The sequence below is a fragment of the Sorex fumeus genome, unplaced genomic scaffold, assembly GCF_029834395.1.
Source record: "Sorex fumeus unplaced genomic scaffold, SorFum_2.1 ptg000073l, whole genome shotgun sequence".
NCBI classification, from domain to species: domain Eukaryota; kingdom Metazoa; phylum Chordata; class Mammalia; order Eulipotyphla; family Soricidae; genus Sorex; species Sorex fumeus.
The window spans coordinates 8,252,361-8,273,743 of record NW_026606130.1 but is presented as its reverse complement, the minus strand read 5'-3'; the positions used below and the strand labels follow the sequence as shown (position 1 = coordinate 8,273,743).

General features: G+C 41.5%; 1 protein-coding gene across 6 annotated transcripts in view; it reads left to right on the top strand.

The window, feature by feature from the left end:
• EDA (ectodysplasin A) overlaps positions 1-21,383 on the top strand; it is a 746,096-nt gene that overhangs the window by 404,208 nt on the left and 320,505 nt on the right. The gene's annotated exons all lie outside the window — the stretch shown is intronic.

Sequence of the window (21,383 nt, the reverse complement as noted above, 5' to 3'; positions counted from 1 at the left end):
TGTTGCATATATTGAGCCTGACTACTGTGACAAGGTTCATTCTATTTTTTTTTCATTTCATTGAGAATTACTACTGTAAATATATGTTCAGATCACAGATCACAGATCATCCTGTTATTCATCGATTGCCTCGAGCAGGCCCCAGTAACGTCTCCTTCATCCTAGCCCTGAGATTATATTCAAGGCTCTTTAGGAGAATGAGACCCATCATTGTTACTGGTATTTGGCATATTGGGTACTCCACGGAGAGTTTGTCAGACTCTGCCGTGTGGGCAGGCTACATTCAGTAGCCTGCCAGTTTGTCAAAGTAGGAATGAGATGTCATAATAAGATGTCACACAGCGAGGAATAGCCAGGCACGGGGGCAGGAGACCGCACTGTTAAAGTCTCTGAGTCTTGGCCGCTGATGGGATTACACGGCGCCAGGGTGCCAGTTGGTGGGTGTGACCCCCGCCTACTGGAATTTGGAGGATCTGCGTGGAGGATGCTCGACTCCAATCCGAGTAGGCTTGGAGATCTCGGCCCCGGAACCCACGTGGCTTTGTCCCTCTGCCGGTACCTTCAGATGTGCGGAGAGTGGTCTCAGCATGGTGGTGGCTGGTCCTGGAGGTCTTCGGCTGCCGGGGCCCTGGTCAGAGCAGGGAGGAAAGCTCAACCCGCTCCCCTCCAAGGGGCCCTGGTGAGGAATAGCCAGGCGTGGGAGCAGGAGACTGCACTGTTCTCCCTCCGGGAGCTGGTTTTTATAATCTCTGAGTCTTGGCTGCTGATGGGATTACACGGTGCCAGGGTGCCAGTTGGTGGGTGTGACCCCCGCCTACTGGAATTTGGAGGATCTGGGTGGAGGATGCTCGACTCCAATCCGAGTAGGCTTGGAGATCTCGGCCCCGGAACCCACGTGGCTTTGTCCCTCTGCCGGTACCTTCAGGTTTGCGGCGAGTGGTCTCAGCATGGTGGTGGCTGGTCCTGGAGGTCTTCAGCTGCCGGGGCCCTGGTCAGGGCGGGGAGGAAAGCTCAACCCGCTCCCGTCCAAGGGGCCCCGGCGAGGAATAGTCAGGCGCGGGGGCAGGAGACTGCACTGTTCTCCCTCCGGAAGCTGGTTTTTATAGTCTCTGAGTCTTGGCCGCTGATGGGATTACAGGGCGCCAGGGGGCCAGTTGGTGGGTGTGACTCAGAGACTATAAAAACCCAAAGACAAGTGACCTGGCACCCGAGCTGCGCAGGAGCAAGAGAGAGGCTTGGAATGCCTTCAAGAACGTGGAAGAAAGCTAAGAGAATGAAGAACCTCCGGCTCTGGGCACATCTCTATGATTCCACTGTTCTTCCTGCATTAACATATGCCTCACAGACCTGGGCCCTATGCAAACAAGATGAGAACGCTATTCAGGTCTCCCAAAGAAGAATAGAAAGAGCTATGCTTGGAATATCACGTTTCACTCAAATGAGAGAAAGAATCCGGAGTTCTGACATCCGTCGATGATCAAGAATCAGGGACGCTGTCTCATTTGCCAAGGTGTCGAAAATCAGATGGGCTGGTCACGTAATGAGATATAAAGACGACAGCTGGACTAGGGCTGTTACCGACTGGATTCCACGGGATGTCAAAAGACCATGTGGCCGCCCACCTACCAGATGGTCAGACTTCTTCGTCATGATCATGAACGATCGGTATGAGGCCCTTCATGTTCCCGGAGAGAACAGATGCCACTGGGCTACACTAGCACGCGACAGGGACAAATGGAGACCTTACTGGCGCCCACTGGAGCAAATCAACGACTAACGTGAAGTTAAGTGATTAAGTGAAGTAGTCTTAGGCAACAACTGTCAGTTTGCAGTAACAAGTACCCGGTAGAAACTCTAGAAGAAAGCAAACTTGCTTAGTAACTAGGATATCTGTGTTTACTAACACTTGGCAGCAACTGTTTCATGAGCGTAGTGCAGGCCTGGTAATCATTCTGTGGTGCAGCTTTGCATGTGTTTAAGCAGGCTTCTTACAACAAATTTGAGCAGGCATGAGCTGAAACCAAAGGTTTAGAGTCAGATGTGCAAGATTACCAATGAGTGTCAGTCCTCCTACGTTCACAAAATCCACAGGTAAACTGTGAAGGTTGGATAAGCTTTAGAAGCTGAGGTCTCAATCACAAAGCATGCCTTCCTGGGCTATATATTGAAACAGCAGTCAGTGCTTCTTTCTAACCAGATCAGCTTTTGGATGTCCACAGGGTGCTTTTTGACTGTAGGAGTTTTGACTACCTGGTTACAGTCAGATGTAGATAGAAAAGAACTGGGTTTGTTTTGTTAGGATTAAACAAATATTGCTCAGCTCCCTGTTGCTTGGTATATTTACGTACATTCATACATATGTAGCATGGGGTGGTTGGAGTTCATGGAAGGAATTTGCCCTCAAGATATTTCTTTCTAAAATTGTATCTCCTAGAAATATTGCTGGCAGCCACTAAGGGGAAATATGCTGCTGATTCATCTTCCTGTAAATCTTATATTTTACCTCCTGATCTAATGTTATAAGAGTGGAAATGTAGGTTCGGGTCCCAAGTTTTAGTTTAAAACAGCCCTGTTTTTCAAAGCAAAATTCCAAGCCTTAGCCCCTTAGGGATATCACTACAATTGTTTGTAGCTGTTGCAACCAACCTCTACTTTCCACTGATGGATTGTGTGTTTGTAGGGTTTTGTTGTTGCTGTTGTTGTTGTTATTATTTGTTTGTGTGTGTGTTTGGGTGTGATGTGGCAGTGCTTAGGGTTTACTCCCTGATCTGCACTTAAGGACAGCTCCTTGGAGGGTTAAAGGAACCATATGGGGTGCCAGGGATTGAAGCAAGGTTGGTCACAAGCAAAGCCAGCACCCTACCCACTGCACTATCTCAGCAGAGTTTCTCTCCTGGAGAGGAGGACATCTAGGCTGCTCAGTATTCTTTTCCTGGGATCTTAGACAGAATTCCATTTTCCTTCCAATATGAGCATAGATTTTTCTGTGATCATGGGAGAGGGCTGTATCTTTGAATGTTGAGGCTGAATAATCTTCACTGAATGTAAGTATTTTATTTTGTTTATCCTTTTATTGATGGAAACAGGTTGCTGCTACCTCTTGGGTATTATTAATAATATTGGGATGAATATAGTTGTGTACTAATATCTGTTTTATATTCCCAAATAATTTCAATATCTCTACACCTTCACACACTTCCTCTTTCCTGTTTCCTAGTTTTGTCTTTTTTGAAAAATAATAGTTATATTATTATTTTTGTGTGTGGGTGTGACATGGTTTTGTATTTTGGGGTGTGAAGTGTTATTTCACTATTGTTTGCATTTTCCTAATGGTTGCAATATTGGATATATTATATGTGCTTTTAGTTGTTTATGTTCTTTAGATAAACATCTCAAATACTTTTTAAATTAAAAATTGGGCATTTTAAACTTTATAATAGTTTTGAAAGGAATCTATATGTTTTGGATACAAGTTCCCTGTCTGTAATGAAAATCCACATTTATGTGACTAAATTCCTTCTCTTATTCTGGTTTTCATTTTAATTAATCATCTGGTTTTCATTTCATTCATCTGGTTTTCATTAAAAAATCTTTCCGTATTGCCTGGAATCAAACCCAGGGCCTCACATGCAAGTCAAGAGCTCTACCATTGAGCCATATTCCCAATCAGAATTATGGCATTGTAAAACTATAACTGATTTTACTTCTGAAAAACATTGCATTAATGTATTTGTTGTTATTGCTTATTCTTTCATTATTGTATCTAAATCCCTATTGTCTTTCTTTGCTCTTTTAATCCCCTGTTCTCCCTTGAACTCATCTCCCTCTGTATCTCTCCCCTTGAGTCTTACTAAGTAAATTTCTTTCAATAAAATTAAAAAATCTTGCTTCACTAACAAAAAACAAATTACCTTATCAAAGGTTTATGTCTGTTTAAGGATTTCTTTGTTCTGTTTTTTTTGGGGGGATGGCATTCTTGGTAGTGATGGGGGCTCTCCTGGATATAATCCTGGCTGTTTTTCTCCTAGTGGGTCACTTTTGGCTGTGTTAGGAGGACCATTAGTGCTGGGGATTGAAGCCAGGCCCTCCACATCTGCTATAGCCTTTTGTGCTGTCTCTATGTAGGACCCTCCACTTTTCTGTTTTCTTTTATCAGTTTGGGCTCTTTTATTTAAGTGTATATTATTGACTGAGTTGACTTTTATTCACAGGACATAGAGTGCAATATCATTCTTTTTGATAGGAATATTCAGTTATCTGAGCACCACTCTGTTGAAAAGATAATTCTTCTTTGACTGGCTCTAGCAATCTCATGCCTTTTCTTTCACCCTATAGATCATGGGATATATGTATGTTCTATGATGACAAGGAAGAAGAATTAATTTGGAACTTAATTGTTAATTGTGTTTCTAATGAATACAATATAATAATGAATTTAGTAAGATACTGTTTGACTACAAGGTATTGGGGTGTACAAATGATATTTTCTAAAAAGGATTAACACATTAATAAGTAAATATAAGCTGGAGCGATAGCACAGCGGGTAGGGCGTTAGCCTTACAAGCGGCCAACATGGCCGACCCGAGTTCGATTCCTCCGCCCCTCTCGGAGAGCCTGGCAAGCTACCGAGAGTATTCGATATGCCAAACACAGTAACAACAAAGTCTCCAATGGAGACGTTACTGGGCCCGCTTGAGCAAATCGACGATCAACGGGAGGGTCTTTTTTTACCTTTAAGCCACATATATGCTACTTGGATAAATATTTTTAAATATGAATATATAGAGTTGACTGAATTTTATAATGTTCAATCTGCTGAAATTGATATGTTAAATTGCAGTCTTTTTTCAGTTGTGATCTAGTACTTAATCACTTAATCACTTAACTTCCCTTTAATTGTCGATTTGCTCGAGCGGGTGCTAGTAACGTCTCCATTTGTCCCTGTCCCGTACTAGTGTGCCGCAATGGTGTCTGTTCACTCTAGGAACATGAAGAGTTTCAAACTGATCGTTCATGATCTTGATGAAGAAGTCTGATCATCTGGTAGGTGGGCGGGCACACGATCTTTTGACATCCGTGGAATTCAGTCGGTAACAGCTCTAGTCCAGCGGTTGTCTTTAAATCTCATTACATGACCAGCCCATTTGATTTTTGACACCTTGGCAAACGAGACAGCGTCCCTGATTCTTGATCGTTGACGAATGTCGGAACTCCGGATTCTTTCTCTCATTTGAGTGAAACGTGATATTCCAAGCATTTCATTTTTTTCATTTCATCATCCTGTTATTCGTCGATTGCCTCGAGCAGGCCCCAGTAACGTCTCTTTCATCCTAGCTCTGAGATTATATTCAAGGCTCTTTAGGAGAATGAGACCCATCATAGCTCTTTCAATTCCTCTTTGGGAGACCTGAATGGCGTTCTCATTCTGTTTGCGTAGGGCCCAGGTCTCTGAGGCATATGATAATTCAGGAAGAACAGTGGAATCAAAGAGATGTGCCCAGAGCCGGAGGTTCTTCGTCCTCTTAGCTATTTCTTCGACGCTCTTGAAGGCGTTCCAAGCCGCTCTCTTCCTTCTGTGCAGCTCGGGTGCCAGGTCATTTGTCATGTTGACTTCTCGACCTAGGTACACATAGCTGTAGCATTCGAAGATGGTCATTCCGTTGAGAGCGAAAGGGGCATCAGGAATGAGGCTGTTTCTCATAAACATTGTCTTCGTAAGATTCAGCTGTAGTCCGACCTTTCCACATTCACGGTGGATATCGCCCAGCATTTGTGCCGCTTGGCTGATGTTTGGTGTTATTAAAACAATATCATCAGCCAAGCGGAGGTGGTGTAGTTGCCAACCATCTATCTTCACTCCCATTCCTTCCCATTCCAGTCGTCGCATGATGTTCTCGAGGGTGGCACTGAAGAGTTTCAGTGAAATGGTATCACCCTGCGGAACTCCTCTCTTGACATTGATGATTACTTCTTTGTAGAATGGTGAGATCCTGGTAGTGAATCCGCAATACAGCTCACGGAGGATCTTGATGTATTGAGTTTCAATAGCCTGCTTGGCTAGGGCTTCAATGACGGCTCCGTCTCAACAGAATCAAAGTCCATCTTTAAATCAATGAACGTTAGACAGAGCGGCATCTTGAACTCCCGAGAAACCTCAATGAGCTTGGTTATCATGTGGATATGGTCGATGGTGCTGAATCCTTTGCGGAACCCAGCTTGCTCGCATGGTTGACCTTCATCTAGTGTTCTGCCAATTCTATTTAGGAAGACTCGAGTGAACAACTTGTAGATGACAGATAATAAGCAGATCGGGCGATAGTTGCCAATGTCATGGATGTCTCCCTTCTTGAACAGTAGTACGATCCTGCTGGGACCATTGGGACAGAACCTTGCATTCAGACAGGTAGCGTGTGAAGAGCCAAACCAGTGTATTGATGAGTACTGACGGCAGGTTCTTCACGTGTTCAGTACTATAAACTCTAGTTTATAGTACTATAAATTCTTTTAATTTCTTTTCCAAACTCATTAGAATTTTTGCTAAATGGGAACTATGCAGATAGAGCACACACTTCCTGGGAACTATTTCAATAGGAAAAGTTTTTGACCTGTTACTAAATATTTCCAGAAAAGAAGTATTTACCATGGTTTGTTCGTTAGATTTAGACAACAAAACCAATACACTTATGCTGTATCCGCAGCTACTATTGTCCTAACAGTAGTAGAGATGAAAAAAATCTTTTTATTCCTTTCAAAGCTAGGATGACCCAACTGAAACAGAAGACTGGAGCCATTTAACCAACTCATTTAGTTTAATATGGATTATTTTAAAAACTAAATATTTGGGACCAGATCTATAGAACAGTGAATAGGGTGCTTACTTTTCAGGTGTTTACAGGCAGACCTGGGTTCAGTTCCCTGTGCACCGCCAGGAGTAATTCCTGAATGAAGCATCAGGAATAACCCCTGAGCACCACGGTGTATGATCCAAGCAAAAGAGAACACGCAAGAAAGAGAGAGCAAGAAGAAAGATAGAAGAAAAAGATTGTTTCCTCAATTTCTTTTAAAGATATATTTCAAATAGTAGGCTGAACATCAAATTTATTTGAAAAATAACACTGGGCTCCATTCTCATATGGTAGCAAAGGGCTAAATCTGAAAAATGTTTTTTACGTTATCACTCTTTTTGAATTTCTGATGCTGATTCTTGTTTCATTTCAAGCACTTCAAATTCATTTACATTACCTTCCTTTACCCTTGCATAAAATACTCATGCACCCAATCTTTAGTTTCCTAAAGTTTTTTTTAACAAATTGCCACAAAATTGGTGGCTTAAAACAATGAAAAGTGGGGCTAGAGTAATAGTACAGTGGGTAGAAAAGATAGCATTAGCTTCAATGTCATGAAGGGTTTTGCCAACTTTGTCTTCAATGTACCTTATGGATTCCGGTTTGGAGGTGAGGTCTTTAATCCATTTTGATCTTACTTTTGTACATGGTGTTAGGCACAGTTCTGAGCCCATTTTTTGCATGTAGCCATCCAGTTTTGCCAGCACAATTTGTTAAAGAGGCTTTACTTACTCCACTTCACATTTCTTGCACCTTTATCAAAGATTAGATGATCATATGATTGAGGGGAGATGTCAGTGTATTCAACCCTGTTCCATTGGTCTGCAGTTCTACATTTGTTCCAGTACCATGCTGTTTTAATCATTACTGCTTTGTAGTAGAGTTTGAAGTTAGGGAGGTTGATTCCTCCCATTTTCTTTTTCCCAAGAATTGCTTTAGCTATTCGTGGGGGCTTATTGTTCCATATAAATTTCAGGAGTGTTTGCTCCATTTCTTTGAAGAATGTCATGGGTATCCTTATAGGAATTGCATTGAATTTATACAATGCTTTCGGTAGTATAGCCATTTTGACAATGTTAAGTCTCCCGACCCATGAGCAGCAGATATCTTTCCATTTCCTCATGTCCTCTTTTATTTCCTGAAGTAGCGTTTTTTAGTTTTCTTTGTACAGGTCCTTTACTTCCTTAATTAAGCTGATTCCTAGGTATTTGATTTTCTGGGGCACAATTGTGAACGGGATTGTTTTTTTCATGTAGCTTTCCTCTTTCTCACTGATTGCGTATAGGAAAGCCATGGACTTTTGGGTATTGATTTTATAGCCTGCAACTTTACTATACAAGTCTATTGTTTCTAGGAGCTTCTTGGTGGAGGTTATTGGGTTCTGTAAGTATATTATTATATCATCTGTGAATAGTGAGAGCTTGATTTCTTCATTTCCTACCTGAATGCCCTTAATATCTTTTTCTTGCCTAATCGCTATTGCAAGTACTTCCAGTACTATATTGAACAGCAGTGAAGAGAGTGGGCATCCTTGTCTCATCCCTGATCTTAGACGGAAGGCTCTCAGTTTTTCCCCATTGAGGATGATGTTTGCTGTAGGCTTTTGGTAGATGGCTTTAACTATGTTGAGGAAGGTCCCCTCTATACCCATTTTGGCTAGAGTTTTCATCATAAAGGGGTGCTGGATCTTGTCAAATGCATTCTCTGCATCTATTGATATGATCATATGCTTTTTATCTTTTCTTTTGTTGATTGGATTATGTTGATTGATTTCCGAATGTTAAACCATCTTTGCATCCCTGGATGAATCTTACTTGGTCATGGTGTATGATCTTTTTGATGAGTAGTTGGATTCTATTTGCTAGTAGTTTATTGAGGATCTTTGCATCTGTGTTCATCAGGGTTATCGACCTGTAATTCTCTTTCTTTGTGGTATCTCTGTCTGCTTTTGTTATCAGTGTGATATTCGCTTCGTGGAAACTATTCGGAAGTGTTTTTGATATTTCAATTTCGTGGAAAAGCTTAAAGTAAGTTTTCTTTAAAGATTTGGAAGAATTCACTAGTGAATCCATCCGGGTCAGGGCTTTTGTGCTTGGGGAGACTTTTTATTACCATTTCAATTTCCTTGATGGTGATAGGTCTGTTCAGGTATTCCAGGTCTTCTTGGTTCAGCCTTGGGAGTCTGTAGGAGTCTAGGAATTTATCCATTTCCTCGAGGTTTTGATGTTCCGTGGCATAAAGCTTTTCAAAGTACTCCCTGAGGATCCTTTGAATTTCTGTAGTTTCTGTTGTAATGACCCCCTTTTCATTTCTGATTCAGTTTATTAGGGTTTTCTCTCTCCCCTTCTTTGTGAGTTTTGCTAGAGGCTTGTCAATCTTGTTAATTTTCTCGAAGAACCAGCTCTTGGTTTCATTGATCTTTCGGATTGTTTTTTGGGTTTCCATCTCGTTAATCTCTTCTCTGAGTTTTATTATTTCCTTCCTCCTGTTCAGGTTGTGCTCCTTTTTTGGTCCTTCTCCAAGCTCTTAAGCTGTGAGGTTAGTTTATTTATGTGGGCTCGCTCCACCTTTCTGAGGAATGCTTGTAGAGCTATAAACTTTCCTCTTAAGACCGCTTTTGCTGTGTCCCATAAGTTTTGGTAACTCGTGTCCTCATTTTCATTCGTTTATAGGAATCTTCTGATTTCCTCTTTGATTTCCCTTCTAAGCCACTCATTGTTCAATAGCGCACTGTTTAATTTCCAGGTGTTTGATTTAGTTTTCTGTTTTTGTGTGTGATTTACTTCTAATTTAAGCGCATTGTGGTCTGAGATTGTTGATACAATCTCTATCTTCTTAATTTTATGGAGGAATGTTTTGTTACTCAGCATGTGGTCTATCTTGGAGAATGTTCCATGTACACTTGAGAAGAATGTGTATTCAGCTTTTTGAGGATGAAGTGTCCTGTATATCTCTACTAAGTCCCTTTCTTCCATTGGTTCCCTCAGATGAAGTATGTCCTTGCTAAGCTTGAGTCTGGTTGATCTATCCAGAGGTGACAAAGCGGTGTTGAAGTCTCCCACTAGTATTGTGTTGCTATTGATGTCTTTTTCCAAATCTATGAGTAGTTGTTTTAAGTACTTTACTGGTCTCTCATTAGGTACATATACATTTATTATTGTAAGTTCTTCCTGTTGTACAGATCCTTTGATCACTAAGAAATGGCCTTCACTGTCTCTTTTGACCTTCTTCATTCTGAAATCGATGTGGTCTGATATTAAGGTGGCTACCCCAGCTTTTTTATGGGAGCTGTTTGCCTGTAGGATTGTTTTCCAGCCTTTGACTCTGAGTCTGTGTTTGCTTTGACTATTGAGGTGTGTTTCTTGCAGGCAATGATTGTGGTCACAAGTTTTCTTCAGCTCTGGAAATGTTGTAGCAATGATGTCTTTGACAGTTTCTTCTTCATCAGGGTTTTCTTCCTGTCCCTCTGGGACTCCAATAATTCTTATGTTAGCCCTCTTGGTTTCATCACGATCTTCTCTTGCCATCTGTTCCCGAACTGTGAGTCTCTTTTCCATTTTCTGCTCTTTTCTGGCGAGTCACTGAACTTCATCTTCGAGCTCACTGATTCTGTTCTCAGCAGCTCTTACTCTGCTGCTGAGGCCTTCCACTGAGGTTTTCAATTCGCCTACCAGGTTTTTCAGGTCCAACATTTCCGATTGCAGTTTTCTCATTTCTGCCTTCAAATCCTCTTGTCTTTTATCGGCATTGCTTTCCATTGTTTCTTTTAGTTCCCTAAGCATCCTAAGTAGCTCCCTTCTGAATTCCTTGTCAGAGAGGTTGTCTAACACTACAATACTGTTGGTGTCTTCTGGGCTAGCCTCTTCAATAAGGAAGTTTGGTGGGCTTTTGCGTTGCTTTACCATTGTGACCAGTGTGCTTTAGTCCTTCACGTTCACTGTTACTATTCTGGTTGAGTCAGGAGAGAGTTCCCCGATCTGTTCAGCTTTGTTGCCATGGGATGTGATGTTGCCTCAGTTCCCATCCCGCGCAGGTCAAGGGAGAAAACCGGCAATTCTAGGGGATCGAGCTAGCTGCGCATTCCCTGGGGGAGTCCCAAGACGTGGGGCAGGCTGTACCTGGTTGAATGAGGAGAGACTGTCAGGAGCCGTTCAGTTTTGTTGCCGAAAAATGGGCCTCGGTTCCCGTCTGGCACAAATTATACTGTTCCCTCTTATAGTGGGAAAAGATTTTGGATAAGGTTTGGTCGATGTAGGCACCCTTCTACGTTTCTGAGTTTGACCTTCTCAATCAGGCGTTATTCTTTGTTTTAAAATCGACATTGAGTGAAACTTTTGGAGGAGGTGCTATTTGGTACTGAGCTTATACAGCTCTTTTCAAACAGGTCTTTTTTGGAAATTGAGTAGGCGAGTGGGATGTTGTTGGATTGTAGTAGAAGAGGTGGGACATTTTTGGTTGGTATTAGGCGGCAAGTTGTGGGATGAGAGTCCTGAGTGCTTGATGTGAGTGATATAACTGTGGCCCCGTTAGCGGCCGCCCGCCGAGGAGAAGTCCACGCTCACTTTTAAGAGGCCACGCCCCTTTCCTGGTGGCCACGCCCCTAGCCCGTCCCAGGCGACTCCCACCCAGGATCCTGGAATGGAGGAAGTGTGGTCCACAGTCTCCCCGCTGGGCTTCAGGCGGGAATCTGAGGCGCGGCTGGGGGGCAGGAGCACTTCCCGGCTGGACGCCCCCTACCCACCTGGAGGGGAGGGGCCGATGGACTGTTGGGCATAGTTTCTTTATCCAGTCATTTTTTGGGCACTTTGGTTGTTTCAGATTTTGGCTATTGTGAATAGTGCTGCAGTGAACACTGGAGTGCAGATGTCTTTTCTGCAGAGTGCCTTTGGACCTTTGGGAGTGGGCTTGCTGGATTATATGGAAGCTCAATTCCTAGTTTTTGAGGAATGACCATATTGTCTTCTAAAAAAGGCTGGACCAGTCAACATTCTCACCAGCAGTGCATGTGGTTCCCTTTCCCCATACATTCTTACCAACACTCATTGCTTTTGCTCTTTTTGATGTGTGCTAGTCTCTCTGGTGTGAGATAATATATTGTTTTGATTTTCATCCCCCTGTTTATTAGTAATTAGAGTATTTTTTCATATATCTTTTGGTCATTTGCATTTCTTCTTTGAGGAAGTTTTGTTTGTCTCTTCTCCCCATTTATAGATTGGGTTGGACTTTTTTGTAGCAATCTACCAGTGCTTTATATATCTTAGATTGTGGAGCATCGTGATGGGCACTTTAGCAGATAAGACCTGACCTTGCAAAGTGCCCCAGAAGTGAAGCCTGGCAAAGCGCAAAGTTAACAAGAATGGGGTAACAGCCAGCACTGGGTGTTCAGCCTTGAACCTCACTCAACCTCCTAGTCACATGCTCCAAAGACACAGAAACTGTCACATACACTTAGCAGGTCATCCTAACCTCAGCAACTAGCCTTGATTGGGATTGAACTGGGGCAAAGCAGAGTAGGAGAGCTGATAGGACAATAATGCTAAAATCTATGTGATTAGATCTCCTTATCAGCCGAGACTTCTATAAAATATGTGTGTATTTGGCAATAAAGTGAACAGCCATCAGGTGCTCCTGGAGGGTGTTTCTTCGTGTGCCCATCATCCTTTGCCCCACATTCTGCCCGGACTTGATGTGCAACGGGTCCAGGCACGTTGTGGAAAACTGTTCCCCAACATTAGATATTCATAATATTTTGGATAAGTGGTGGGCAAGTAATTTCTCCCATTCTTTGGGTTGTCTGTGTTTTCTGGTCATTATTTCCTTTGATGTGCAGAAGATTCTTAGTGTTGGAGTACATGAATCTTAGGTTTATCAGGTTGCACCTATCACAGTGCTCCCGAGTCACTCCCATTACTTTGTTTGTCTGTAACTACTTCTGTGCTCTCTTGCCCAACCAATTTGTAAGGTCTCATCCTGCTTAGACACTGAAGCTGTACTGTAAGCTAATATTGCCTTTCTCCTCTCCTTATGTCTTTTGAGCAGTTTACTTTAATGCAATGTCCTTTTGTATAGATACAGGAAGACAATTAATTAATATGCTTTGTAACTTAGGAAATGATTGGCTTTGAATATTATTCACTCCTGGGCATCTGCCTTCTCAACTTAAGCCTCAGTTGCCCTCACTTCCTAGCACCCCAAGGGCAGGGTCATGACATGGGACTGGATGGAACCAGGGCAAGCCGGTAAGTTATGTGCTACCCTGGCATCATGATGGGCCAGGCCAAGATGCCACGATTCTTAACTATTAAGAGTTTGATCATAGGCAAATGCTGTCATGACCCTTAAGTAATGACGAGATTAGGACCCTGCTGCTAAGAATAGGAAAGCTGTCTGGCCTGAGCACTGCAGTCTGAGATTGAGATGGCCCTAGGAGAGCAATTCTATAAGCTCAAGTTATTTCTTACTGTATCCATACAAAATGATTAATATTATGTATGCTTATATGTTGGTTGGACAAGGAGAGGAGAAACATGTCCTAGAAGCAGTTTTCCTTTGTGTCCTGACTAGCTTGGATGAGACTGAACTTTCTCCCCTTGAAACTGCCTTCAGTAAATTATTTCAGTATATTGAGGCAGTTTCTCTTATCTCACTGGAACCTAGCTGGCCTTAGGTATGCAGATCCCAGGTGCTAAGCCAGGCCTGATCTTTGGGATGTAGATGCCTAGCTCCAGGCTGGCTGATTTTGGAGATATAGATTCCAAGCTCTAGCAGACTGGTCTTTGTTGTGCTAATCCAAGTGTTTGTAGCTTGTAAAAAGGTGAGGCCAGGATTACTGGGCTGCAGATGTAAAGAAACAATGTATGTTTTGCCTCAGTGTTCTTTCTGTAACTCCTTTTGATGACATCACTATATTATGCCCTTTAGAGGTACTATGATCTATTTAAGGGAGATTTCAGGGCTCTGGGGGGGATGGGGAAGATGGGGCTGAGGACAGAAACTGAGAGAACAAAGGCTCACATGCTTGAGAGATCCTTGGGCCTCACATACATCTCTTCCATGTAATAAACTGCTGCTAATACCAACCAGCCTGACCCGTTTCCTTCCTTTGCCTGACCATCGCCATCGACCTCAGTGGAGTGGGGAAACGGCCTGACCGCAGGCCTTTTATTTTTTGTGTGTTTACACACTTAGTTTGATGTAATCCATTTGTTTAGCTTTGATTTCGCTTTCTTTTACGGTGCCATTTCATCCTTAAAGATGACTTTAGCTACAGTGTCATGGACAGTTCTTCCTGTGTTTTCCTCTATATACTTTGTGGATTTGAGTCTGATATCAAGGTCTTTAATCCATTTTATTTGGCTTTTTTTCATGGCATTAGAAAGAATTCTGAGTTCATTTTTACATGTAAAAAAAATTGTATCTTATATTTCAGGAATCTAAAAGTTCAAATGTTGACAGATTTTGTTCTTCTATTGGTTCTGAGAATTTGTTCTATGACTCTCTCCTAGTTTCTGGTTACTGAAGTCAATCCTTGACTTTTTGACCCATAACTCCAATTTCTACCTCTGTCTTTATTCAGTTCACCTTTTCATTTATTTCTAATTGTTTCAATCTCTTTGTGCTGATATATGAATATCTGTCATTGAATTTAGAATCCACCCTAAACCTAGACTGTGATCTTGAGATTTTTAATTATACTTCTAAATACCCTTTATCTGAAAAAACTCATAATCACTCAATTGCTGAAGGGGACCATACTTGAATACAGCTCTCCCACACACAAACAACACGAGATCAATACTTTTAGATGAGCCACATCCCTTGAAAACTCCAATCTATATTCTATCTTCTATACCACATTATAAACTGACAATTATTATTTGCAAATAATAATCTAAGTGTATTGTTACTCATCCAAATTTAAGCAGGTTTGTAATATAGTCAATTCAGTAACTCATCTCCTAAACCCAAAATTAGATTTTTTCTACCATTCTATGTTTCTATTTTGATTCTGGTAAGTTTATAATTCAGTAAAATATAGAAGCGACCCCCTTGCCTGTTAACATAAGGCTTTCTGAAGAAAACATTTTTTTAAATCCCAGCTCTGCTAACTTGCTACATCTTTGGCAGGTCTCTGTCTTCTCTGTAGATTTCACATTTTGGATTTTAAGATAAGAGAGATGAGCCACATGGCTTTTTATGTCCCCTCCAGCCTTGTAGGCATTTAAAAAGAATTATATTGAATGTCGTTAGTCACTTTGAAGTCCAATTGTAAACTTAAGCTGTCAGTAAGATTAGCTTCCAGAAGAGTTAATATATTTCACTACATCCTTTATGCCATTGAGAATGCTTTAAGTTCAGTTTCCTTTGACTGTTTGTTTTTAATTGAATCACCATGAGATAAAATTACAAAGGTTTCTTGATTGGGTTTCAGTCATACAATGTTCCAACACCAATCCCTCCACCAGTGTGCATTTCCCACCACCAATAACCCCCATATCCCTCCTGCCACCACCATCCAAACCCCAGCCTGCTTCTATGGCAGGCACTGTTCTTCTTTCTCTCTTACCCTCTTTCTCTATTTTTGGACATTGTGGTTTGCAAATATATATACTGAGAGGCCATCATGTTTGGTCCTTTATACAATTTCAGCACACATCCTTTGTTTTAAGCTTTTTTAAACTTTGCTTTTGGACCACATCCAGAAGCGCGAGGGGAGAAGGATTACTCCTTTATATTGTCAGGTGAACTTAAAAAAAAACAATTTTCACTGATACCTTTCTTTATTTTAATTTTTTATTGAATCACTGTGAGATAGACCCTTACAAAGCTGTTCATGACTGTGTTTCAGTTATACAGTGTTCCAACACCATCCATCCACTGGTGTACATTTGCCAAGCACCAGTGTCCCCAGTTTCCCTCCTATCACCTCTGTACCCCCTCACCCCCCAGCCTACCTATATGGCAGACACTTTTCTTCTCTCTATTTCTCTGTCTCTGTCTCTGTCTCTCTCTCTTGGGCATTGTGCTTTTCAATACAGATACTGAAAGGTTATCAGGAGTATACCTTTACCTACTTTTAACACTCAATTTTTGTCCAACACGATCATTTCCAACTATTATTGCCATACTGTTCCCTTCTCTATCTTACCTACCTTCCACCCCACACACACTTGTGGTTAATTCCAACCACTGATCTAGCCACTGCTTTAGTGACAATGGATATTAGTCTTCTATTATATATAATACATATATATATATTTTATATATTACAAGTGAGTCCACTCATTCTATATCTGTCCCTCTCCTTCTGATTCATTTCACTCAGCATGATACTCTACATGTCCATCCATTTATAGGCAAATTTTGTGACTTAATTTTTCCTGACAGCTGCATAGTATTTCATTGTGTAGATATGCCATAGTTTCTTTAACTATTCATCTGTTCTTGGGCACTGGGGTTGTTTCCAGATTCTGACTATGGTGAACAGTGCTGCAATGAACATAGAAGTGCATATGATTTTTTCTGCTGCGTGTTTTGGGCCCTACTTCAAGTTTAATTTCCTTTCTTTGTTATCTTTTGACAATACCTTATGGTGCTGGGGAGATGCTACTTTGGATTTATTGCTCCTATGTCTGATTTTTGTGCTTCTGAGAATTACCTCAGGAGTTCTGTATGCAAAGCATGACCTCCAGTTCCTTGAGCTATCTCCATGGCCTTAAGTTTAGTGTTCAGTGGTAAGAATATTTGTAATCTGTAGCTTTCTCTCATCTTACCTCTCTCTTTCTCTCTCTCACATTCACACACATTACACACACACACACACACACACGTCATTACCTTCTATAGACATTGACATCCCAGACATCCCTATAGACATTGAATAAAAACCCGACTTACAGACCAATATAGAAAATACTGAGTTTGAGCTCCTTAAAACAAAAGAAAATATTAGTTTGATGATAAATTAGGCAAAAGAGTAAAAGTAAAAGATTTCATATAAATTTGTTCTAATAGTTGCTATCACTCTAGTTTCTTTTCATTGTAAGCTAAGATTTTAATTCCCTTTGAACTTGACTTTATAGACCACAATAGCAATTATCATTTTTCTATGGCTTGTTCAGGAATCCTACTTGTTCTGAATTGAGGAATCAGGAAATTTGAGCTTCTGACAAAATCATCCCTTGTACAATTCATTAGCTAAGAATTGTCAAAAACTAAGCACCGTGATTTACAATACTATTAAATGATAGAATTTCATGCATACAAAATTCCTACACCACACCCTCTATAGAGTATCCCCCCCTCGACCAACCCCCACTAGTTTTCACTCAAATAATTCAGTGTAATAATTTGCTATGGTTGGTTACCATGACAAACTTACACACTATGGGTTGTTTAAGAAATGTTGGAACATTGTATGCTAGAAACTCAAGTATGAGTAACTTTGTAACATAGTGTCTTTTTTGGTCACACCCAGTGATGCACAGGAGTTACTCCTGGCTCTGCACTCATGAATAATTCCTGGTGGTGCTTGGGGTACCATATGGGATGCTGGGAATTGAACCCAGATCAGCCATGTGCAAGGCAAACGCCATACCCGCTGTGCTCCAGCCCCTCATGGTGTCTTACATATAAAAAATACATGATTTGGATAGCGCTGTGGGTAGAGCGTTTGCCTGGTACACAGCCAACACGGGTTTGATTCCCAGCATCCCATATGGGCCCTTGAGCACCGCCAGGAATTATTCCTGAGTGGAGATCCAGGAGTAACCCCTGTGTATCGCCAGGTGTGACCCAAAATGCCAAAAAATATACATGATTTGAGAGAGGGAGAGAAGGAGAGAGTTCCTGTCATAGAGGCAGAATAGGGGAGGTTGATGGGAGGGAAACCGGGGACATTGGTGGTAGGAAATGGACACTGGTAGAGGGATGGGTTTTGGATCATTGCCTGACTGACTGAAACTAATCATTATCAGGTTTATAACTGTGTATCTCATGGTGATTCAATAAAAAATTTAAACAAAGAAATAAAAAGAAATTAAAAACTAAATGATTTGGTGGAGTCAGAGAGATAGTACAGTGGTAATGTGTTTGCCTTGCACCATGACACCTCTGCTATGGACCAAAGGCAAAAATTGAAAGAAGGAAGGATTTATTTTCTCATGGTTCCAGAAGTTCTTATATCTAGGTATTGACCAAGTTTGTTCCTTCTTAGATCTGATTGATTTGTAGATGATCACCTTTTTGTTGCCTCCTCACAAGTCTTTTTGTATATGCAGATATTTCTGGTGTCTCTCTTTCCTGCTCTCTCATCATATAGACACTGACTAGTCAAACTGAATTGGAATTCACTCTGACAGGTTTAGTTTAGCTTAATTATCCCTTTATGTCCCTAGGTTCTAATAGGGACATTCTAAGATACTGGTCAAAGCTTCAATATATGAATATGAAGGGAACACAATTCCACCTATAATATGTGCCATATTACTTCACACATTTGGAAATATTAGAATTAGAAGGGACTTTAGAAACTCCAATCCTCTTATTTTACAGGGGATAAAGACTGAGCACAGAGAGGTTAAGACACTTGCCTAAGGCAAACCACATGTAGTTAGTTACTGAGGAAGGGATGGTTGTTTGGGCTAGTAGTTCCATGTCCTTTGTACTATACAAAGCTGCTACTTTAGTTTATCTGATTTTTTTCTTGCCTTTGGCGATTCCCCATTCCTGCCCAACTATTTACGATTTAAAATATATATATATTTTTTTCTTTTTTGACTATTTTTTTACTTGTGCTTTTCTTTATCTTCCGGAAGTGAGCAATAGCACAGCGGGTAGGGAATTTGCTTTGAACGCAGCTGACCCGGGTTTGATTCCTCTTCCCCTCTCAGAGAGCCTAGCAAGCTACCAAGACTATCCAGACAGCACAGTAAAGCCTGGCAAGCTACCCGTGATGTATTAAATATGCCCAAAACAGTAACAAGTCTCACAATGGAGGCATTACTGGGCCCACACGAGCAAATCGATGAAGAAGGGAGAACAGTGCTACAGTGCTACAGTGTTTTTCTTTCTCTATGGTAAGCAGAGAAGGCTCATAGAAAACTAGATACATACCCTTCCACTCCACCCACTTTGCCAAAACAATAAATATAATTCCTGAATTGATAACAAAATCAAACCACTTGTTCTTTCTTTGACAAAACTTAAGATCAACCCTTGTAAAAGCAGAACATCTTAAATGCAAAGGTGCCTTTTATTCGCTTGCAAATTTTTTCTGGGTAAACTCAAAAAAGGGCAACAGTGGTCTATATCTCCCGCTGCTCTCATTTGGTAGTCTCAGGACTTTTCTCCCACTCCAGGGGAGGTCAATGGCGATGGGGAGAGGAAGGAAGGAAACTAGGGCCAGGCTGGTTGGTGTCAGTTGCATTTTATTCCATTCCCATCTCCATTCTCCTCTAACTCTCCTCCTGCTTCTTCCTCCCCCGTGCAACTTCATTCTTCTCCTCGATAACCCTTCATACTCCTTCTGGCTCTGGAATCTGGATCTGGATCTCCTTTCTCCTTCTCCTTCTAAATTCTGGATCCTGATCCCCCCAGCCCACTCTTACAGTCTAGTTATATTCCAATGCATGAGGGGTTGGGGCTTACACATAGCTGTGGTCACAATCAATAGGGGTAAAGTTCTTTCCTTGGGGAAAGCTGCTTCTAGGACACATTCTCTTTAGCAGGTTGACTCACCCTAGAACTGAATCCCATGGGTGTGTTTCTCCTCTCCTTGTCCAACAAACATAAGCATTCATAATATTAATCATTTTGTATGGACACAGTAAGAAATGCATTAAGCTTATAGAATTGCTCTCCTAGGGCCATCTCGATCTCAGACTACAGTGCTCAGGCCAGATAGTGTTTCTTATCCTAGCAGGGTCTTATCCTAGTCTTGTCGTTACTTTTGGATCATGACAGCATTTGTCTATGATCAAGCTCTTAACTTAGAGTTAAGAATTGTGGCAATTTGGCCTGGCCCATTTCAATACCAAGGTACCTCACAGCTTGCCCTGTGGCAGCTTGCCCTGTGGTCCATTCAGTCCCTCGTTGGTACCCTGGTTTTGGGGTGTTAGGAACTAAGGGCAACTGAGGCTTAAGTCAAGAAAGCAGATGCCTAGTAGTGAATAATATTCAAAGCCAATTAAATCCTAAGTTACAAAGCATAATATTAACTGTCTTCCTAGATCTATACAAAAAGGACATTACATTAAAGTACTCATAAAACATAAGGAGAGGAGAAAGACAGTATTAACTTACAATACAAGTTCAGTATCCTAGAAGTGTCTGATCTTACAAATTAACAGATTCTGATTAGGGAAAAAGCTGATTAACTGGTTGGGGAAGAGAGCAGAGAGAAGTGGTTACAGATAAAGGATTGGGAGTGACTCGGGAGCACTGTGATGGGTGTAAGCTTCTTGTGGCAAGGGAGAAAGGACAAAGCAATGTCATCCTACATTTTTTCCACTCTGGCGTTTTGGAGTGAAATTTCAAAAGAGAAATAGGAGGCTATGTTTAAGTTATAAGATACAGGATCTGAACATTTAAAATATTTGTTAAAATTAGATGTAATTTTTGATTTAATTTTTGATTATTTTACTTAAACTTCCAGCAGAAGCCTGTTCTCAAAAATCAATTTGTTACCTCAGTGGACCAGAGAAGACTTTTCTTTCAGCTCTCTAAGTCCCTAGTTGTTTGCCTCCTCAACAACAGGGATAGGTGATTTTATAGATGCCACACCAAATGGTAGTGGGAGTCTGGGACAGGGTCACTCCTTGATATGCTTAGCTAGGTAGTACAGACCTGACAGTTCTATGATTAGTCCTATTTGTGCTCAGAGCTTTCATGAGCATCATCTATTGGTGACCAGGGTTATATGCATAGTGGGCATGCACATTCTAGGCATGTGTTTCACTATTTGACCCAAGAAATAGATTTTTTTGGTTCTTGAGCCAAGCACAATGTTGCACGGGGACAATTCCTGGATCTTTTCTCAGGAATCACTTCTAGTGAAGTTTTGCAGAATATGTGGGGTGCTAGAGATTTAACCTTCATGTTGACTGCATATTAGGCAAGTGCCCTTCGCACTGTACAATACATGGATGTTTCACGATCACGATCATGACCATCCTATTGTTCATCAATTGCCTCAAGCAGGCCCAGTAACCTCTCCTTCATCCTGGCCCTGAGATTTTTTAAAAAGTGCCATATTAAAAGCTCTTCCAGGGCTAGGAGAATGAGACCCATCATTGTTACTGGTATTTGGCATATTGGGTACACCACGGGGAGTTTGCCAGACTCTGCCGTGTGAGCAGGTTACATTCAGTAGCCTGCCAGTTTGTCCAAAGTAAGAATGAGATAAGATGTCGCTTCTGGGAGCTGGGTTTTATAGTCTCTGAGTCTTGGCCGTTGATGGGATTACACGGCGCCAGGGGGCCAGTTGGTGGGTGTGACTCCTGCCTACTGGAATTTGGAGGATCTGGGTGGAGGATGCTC